This window comes from Triticum urartu, chromosome 4 (genome assembly GCF_003073215.2).
Source record: "Triticum urartu cultivar G1812 chromosome 4, Tu2.1, whole genome shotgun sequence".
Taxonomy (NCBI): Eukaryota; Viridiplantae; Streptophyta; class Magnoliopsida; order Poales; family Poaceae; genus Triticum; species Triticum urartu.
In genome coordinates, this window is record NC_053025.1 from 183539126 (window position 1) to 183544486 (window position 5361).

Below are 5361 nucleotides of genomic sequence, written 5' to 3' on the forward strand. Positions count from 1 at the left end.
GGGGATTAAACATTTCCGGATTGTACCGAGACTTGCCAAGCGGCCTTGGTTTACTACTGGTAGACCGCCTGTCAAGTTTCGTATCATTTGGACTTCGTTTGATACTCCAACGGTTAACCGAGGGACCGAAAAGGCCTCGTGTGTGTTGCAGCCCAACACCCCTCCAATTTGGCCCAAAACCCACCTAAACCTGCTGCATCATCTAGATCGTTCGATCACGATCGCGTGGCCGAAAACCGCACCTCATTTGGACTCTCCTAGCTCCCTCTACCTCTATTTAAAGAACCCCTCTGTTTTCTTCTTCTTCTCCCCGAAACCCTAGAAATCGCCTCCGCGCGCCGGACATTGTCCGCACCGCGCCGGACGTCGCCGCCGCCCACTCCCATCGCGCCACGTGGCGCCTCCACCACCTCCACCGCCGCGGCCCGCCCGGCCCAAGGAGGGCCCTCGCGAGCCCGCGCCTGCCGCCGCCCTCCTCCCACGTCGCGCCGCCCGGGGCCTCTCCTCCCCGCACTCTGGCCGCCTCGCCGCCTTTCGACGCCGGTCGCCATGGTCGCCGTCGCCGGACGCCGCCGCCTCTCCCGGTCGCCGCGCCACCCGGCCGCCGTGCCGCCTCCGCCGCCCCGCGCCCGTCCTCCACCGGCGCCGCCCCACCTCTTCCTCCCTCTACTCCAGCCATCGTCGCCGGCGAGGTCCCGGCGAACCTCGGTTCGTGTGCCATGAATAGTAAACCCTAGATCTGCGAGGTGTTTTTTTCTCTAAGTCCCAAAATTCCAGATCCAAGTGCTCTAGTTCATAGGCTCGTAATTTTGCATCCGTAGCTCCGTTTTTGGCATATAACATATCAAAATGTTCATCTCAGAGAGTACATCATTTCATTCCATTGCATCATTTTCATTTGAGTTCATCTTGATGCCCGAAATGCTGTTAGAAGAGGGATACTTGAGATAATTGTCAGATCTGCTACTCCATTTGCATATTTGTCATTTTGCCATGATTTTTGTGTGCATGATATGCCCATGAGCTCTACTTATGTTTTGTTAAGGGTTTTGTCATCTTTCCAGAGGTGCAACCCATGTATTTTTGTGATGTGTGTGGTGACTAGCACAAGCTTGCCAAGTGGTGCACTTGGTAATTCTGTTTTCAGGGACTTAGCATTTCCACTAAGTCCTTGAGCTGTTTATCTCATGATGCCATATGTTCATGTTGTTTCCTAGTGATCCGTGCCTCTTTTGAGGATGATCAGTAAGGATGTTTTGTTAATCTTGTAGTGCTCTATTCATCCATGTCTTTGTTTGCAATTATGGAGCACCCTAGCTTGAGTCAATCGAGCTCTACTTTTGCTACTTTGTGAATCTGGGCAGATTGTCAACTTGTTTGCAATTTTGCCGATGATGTTGTAGTTGATCCGTGCATGCTATGCTATTGTTCTTGCCATGTCTAGCTTGTATTTTGTGCCTTCTTGATGGATGTTTTTGGCCGTAGCTCAGTGCTAGACTTTTGTTAAGCATCTTGAATGCATCCCTGCCATGTATTTTGTTGTCATGTTTGGGTGTTTGTAGCTTGTTCATCTCATTGCATTTAGATGGCTACTTGCTGTAAATCGCAGATCGGTGTCATATTTGAATCGCTTGCCATTTCCAAACCGTAACTCCGATTCCGATGATCTTTATATAGTTTTCAAGCGATTTCATCTCATCTTTCCAGTGGCACACTTGGAATTCCAAGTTGAGGCCAGGTTCATACGTTTCCTGTCATATCTTGCATTTTGCATCCCGCATCGCATCCCGCATAGCATATCATCATTGCATCATCTTGTTTGATCCTTGCACGGGGTTGATTGTGTCCTTGTTGCTTGTTTGTCTTGTTTTGGTAGAGCTGGGAGACGAGTTCGCTAATGAGGAGCCCGTTGAGTTTGCTTTCGAGGATCCAGTCAACTCTGACAACTTTGCAGGCAAGATGATCATACCCTCGAAATCACTACTATCTTTGCTATGCTAGATTGCTCGCTCTTTTGCTATGCTATTGCTACGATGCCTACCACTTGCTTTCAAGCCTCCCAAATTTCCATGTCAAACCTCTAACCCACCATGTCCTAGCAAACCGTTGATTGGCTATGTTACCGCTTTGGTCAGCCCCTCTTATAGCGTTGCTAGTTGCAGGTGAAGATTGGAGACCGTTCCTTGTTGGAACATTTATTTACTTGTTGGGATATCATTATATTATCTTGTTATCTTAATGCATCTATATAATTGGTAAAGGGTGGAAGGCTCGGCCTCTCGCCGAGTGTTTTGTTCCACTCTTGCCGCCCTAGTTTCCGTCATATCGGTGTTATGTTCCCGGATTTTGCGTTCCTTATGCGGTTGGGTTATAATGGGAACCCCTTGATAGTTCGCCTGGATTAAATATTTTCCGGCACTGCCCAACCTTGGTTTTACCATTTGCCACCTAGCCTCTTTTTCCCTTGGGTTTCCGGAGCCCGAGGGTCATCTTATTTAAACCCCCCCCGGGCCAGTGCTCCTCTGAGTGTTGGTCCGACCGAGTAGACTACGGGGCTACCTCGGGGCAACTTGAGGGTTGGTTTTACTCGTAGGATGTCTCATCTGAGTGTGCCCTGAGAACGAGATATGTGCAGCTCCTATCGGGATTTGTCGCACATTCGGGCGGTGTTGCTGGTGTTGTTTTAACCTGTCGAAATGTCTTGAGGAACCGAGATCCCAAGTCTGATCGGAACGTCTTGGGAGGAGGTCTATTCCTTCGTTGACCGTGAGAGCTTGTCATGGGCTAAGTTGGGACTCCCCTGCAGGGATTTGAACTTTCGAAAGCCGTGCCCGCGGTTATGGGCAGATGGGAATTTGTTAATGTCCGGTAGTAGATAACTTGAACCTTAACTTAATTAAAACGAATCAACTGAGTGTGTTACCGTGATGGCCTCTTCTTGGCGGAGTCCGGGAAGTGCACACGGTGTTGGAGTAATGTTTGCGCAGGTTGCTCTCTAGTTTCTCGCTCGCGCTTTGCCTCCTCTTCTCGCTCTCTTTTGCGAATAAGTTAGCCACCATATATGCTAGTCGCTTGCTGCAGCTCCACTTATATTTACCTTGCCTTACCTATAAGCTTATATAGTCTTGATCGCGAGGGTGCGAGATTGCTGAGTCCCTATGGCTCACAGATTACTATTACACCAGATGCAGGGCCTGAAGATTCCGCTCCAGGTGACGCGCTCAAGCTCAAGTGGGAGTTAGACGAGGACTCTCAACGTTACTATGTTTCCTTTCCCGATGATCAGTAGTGGTGCCTAGTTGGGGTGATCGGGACCATGTCGCCTTTTGGGTTATCTTTTATTTTGGCGCCGTAGTCGGGCCATGAGTGTTTGGATGATGTAATGTTATTTATGTACCTTGATTGACGTGGTGAGTGTAAGCCAACTATGTTATCCCTTTTTATTATCTATATTACGCGGGATGTTTGTGATGATTGCCTGACTTGCGACATATGCCTTCAATGCGATTATGCCACTAATTCGTGCCTCGACACGTGGGAGATATAGTCGCATCGAGGGTGTTACAATTCACCATGTTGACCTTGGTGTACTTGGGGTTATGCTTGACCACAACTGTACTTGCCGATCTCACAGGAGGAGGAGGGAGACGTCTCTGGTTGAAGCATTTGTTGGCATAGTGACCCTTCTGTTCGCACTTGTTGCATGTGACCTCTGAAAGCAGACGGTGATACGGATCACTCGATCTTGGAGCGTGAGACGAAGTCTTGTTCTGAAAGCCAGGGTTGGGTGGGTGGGAAGATCCACTGCCACCTTTTCTCTTCTGATACGGCTGAAGGAACGGAGGAGGAGGAAGCCAATACTTCTGTTTCTTTGCCACTTGAGTAGAGGAAGAAGGATTAGCATCTCTGACTCTCTTCTTGGAAGCATCACACTTCAGTTGAGCAGCCTCTTGCTTCAATGCCATGTTGTCGAACTCATCGTACCTCAAGGACTCAAAGAGAACAAGAGCTAGCTGGATTTCTTCCCTGAGATCACCCCTGAACTGGTATATCATGCTCTTCTCGTCAGGGACGTCCTGCTTAGCAAAGCGGGCGAGCTTCTGAAACATCTTGTTGTAGTCATAGACAGACATAGAGCCTTGCTTCAGGTTGCGGAATTCCTCACGCTTGATTTCAACCACGCTCTGAGGAATATTATGAGCTTTGAAGTCTTGACGGAATTCATCCCAGGTAATCACACGGCCTCCTCTGGAATCCTTGTACTACTGGAACCATTGTGCAGCTTGGTCTTTGAGTTGGAAGGAAGCGAACTTGACAAAGTCCTCAGGCCTGACGTTACTGCACTCGAAATGCTTGCACAAGTCCACGAGCCAATCATCAGCGTCAGTTGCCTCAACACAATTGCTGAAGGTCTTTGGCTGGTTAGCAAGGAACTGGTTGAGTGTAGCAAAGTGATTCTGATTGTTGCCTTGGTTGCCTTGGTTCACTTGGTTGCGCTCTTGAAGAATTTGCATGATCAACTACGTGTTTGCATTGGTAGCAGCCATCACAGCTTGCCATGCCTCCGGAGGAGGAGGAGGTGGCGGCGGATCCTGATTCTCATTCTGATTGCTACTCTTAGCGGGAGCCATCCCGAAGAGGGTGACATCCGTTAGCACATTGACAGATAAAATTGAAGTTGAATCAAGCGGGTTAAAATTGCAACATATGGTCTTCACATCCGAACAAAATGAACGAATGCATTCCAATTGAAATGGTCACATATCCATAAATTGAGAAGCCACTTAGAATTTAGCTGGAGGAATAAATCAACAAGGTACGAAACAAGAACGAATACTCGGTAAGAAATCCCAATCTCAAACCGAATATCCATGGAAGAAGAACTAGAGCTACAAGAATTCCCACCTATGAAACTCCCGAACCTTTCTAGTTATGCAATCAGGTGTTGGGGATACATGGGAAGCATAATATCTCACCCAAATCTAGCAAATCCTACATCCAGCTGTATCCATCCTTCAACACATAACCGAGAAAAACTTCGGAAACCATCTACCTCAACCTTCGAAAAGCATCCGTTATACAAGTTATGGCAATACTCCCGAACTCCCGCCCCAGTACTGGGTGGCGTCGAGGTTATCTCACCAACAACTGCATAAAAGAGATTTTCGATGTCGGCGAACTAAACTCCGGTATTCCAGAACTGCAACGATAAAATTGTGATGACAACACCTCGGAGCTCAACTCCCCGGGACACTGCCACAACCCCTAAATGACAGGAGGCACCAAGAACAATGTTCTCATCACAAAACTATCGGAACGATTCCAAGATACCCGCATGATCGTAAAAAAAAATTAGTGAAA